General features: G+C 66.2%; 1 protein-coding gene across 1 annotated transcript in view; it reads right to left on the bottom strand.

Moving 5' to 3' along the window:
• The window catches only part of NCOR2 (nuclear receptor corepressor 2), a 172730-nt gene that overhangs the window by 95834 nt on the left and 75569 nt on the right, over nt 1-1327 (bottom strand). The gene's annotated exons all lie outside the window — the stretch shown is intronic.

Here is a 1327-nt window from a genome sequence, read left to right as displayed (position 1 = left end):
GGAGGACAGTGAGGCAGGTGAGTGCACCTGGGTGGGGCGGGCAGGGAGGCGGAGGGGGCATCGTGAAGTCCGCTGGGAGCCCTGGCCGGTGTGGGTCAGTGGACAGAGCGTCGGCCTGCAGACCGAAGGGTCCCGGGTTCGATTCCAGTCAAGGCCACGTACTTGGTTGCAGGCTCCTCCCCAGCCTGGGCCCTGGTCGGGGCTTATGCAGGAGGCAACCCATCGATGTGTTTCTCCCACATCGATGTTCCTCTGTGTCTCCCTCTCTCTTCCACTCTCCCTAAAAATCAAAGTGAAAATATGCTCAAGTGAGGATTAACCAAAAAAAAAAAAGAAAGGAAGCCCGCTAGGGGAGGCTGCAGGTACTGGCCCCAAAGGGCACAGCCCAGCCCAGAGGCGCCGGGGAGGCAGGGGCACGGGGGGGGGTGCAGAAAGGGCCAGTGTCAGGTGACCCCTGCCCCCTCCCCCCCTTGGTGGCTTTGTGACCTAGGACGAGATCAGGGGTACTCCGCACGGTTCCCCCCCCAGCCAGCCGGGAGGCGGGATGTGAGGAGCAGACAGACAAGAGTGGCGTCTGCCACGGGTCTTCCTGTGGAGCAGAACCCGAGAACGCCAGCAGGAGACGCCCTACTGCGCTCCAGGCAGGAGCAGAGCGAGCATGGGAACGGGGGACGCACCCCTGAGCCCCAGCCCTGCAGGCCACCTCTCTGAGCCTCAGTCTCCACGCTCCAGCCATGGAGGTGGCTGCGGCCAGGCCCAGGCCCACTCTGCTGCCTCGGGGCCCTGGGAGATCAAAGACGCTCCCGACAAAACCAGCCTCCTCGGGGGCCTGTTTCTCTGATCGCCTCCCAAGCAGGCCGGCAGGTGAGGCGCCCCCGGCCAGCCCGCCCCCGGGCACTGGGCCTCCCAGGACAGGAGAGGACGGGGAGGCCCGGCTCCTTCCCGCACTGCCGCCGACTTCCCTCCCATCCTGCCTGAATCTCTTTTTCCTTTTCTTATTTTATGGCTCAGGGCACCTGGGACCGGGCACAGGGCGAAGCTCTCCGATCCGAGGCTGCGGGGGTTTCCACCTGGAACCTCCTGGCCAGGGTTGCCCCGTCCCCACGGCCCCCTCTTCCCTGGAAGAGGACAGAGGACGGGAAAGGGCCAGGCAGAAGGGCAGCCTCTCCCCCCACCATGTCACTGCTGGCCCGACGGTAGTCGAGCCCCTGAACTAGCCCGCTCCCGGCACCACCGACACCCCTCTGGCCGCTGAGGGACCTTCAACCGCCCGGGAGCCGCAGAGGAAGCCAGGGCCCAGCCCGGGGAGCAGGCACGTCCGCGTCCA

This window comes from Myotis brandtii, unplaced genomic scaffold (assembly GCF_000412655.1).
Source record: "Myotis brandtii unplaced genomic scaffold, ASM41265v1 scaffold97, whole genome shotgun sequence".
In the NCBI taxonomy this organism is placed as follows: domain Eukaryota; kingdom Metazoa; phylum Chordata; class Mammalia; order Chiroptera; family Vespertilionidae; genus Myotis; species Myotis brandtii.
This window is presented reverse-complemented; position numbering and strand designations above follow the sequence as displayed.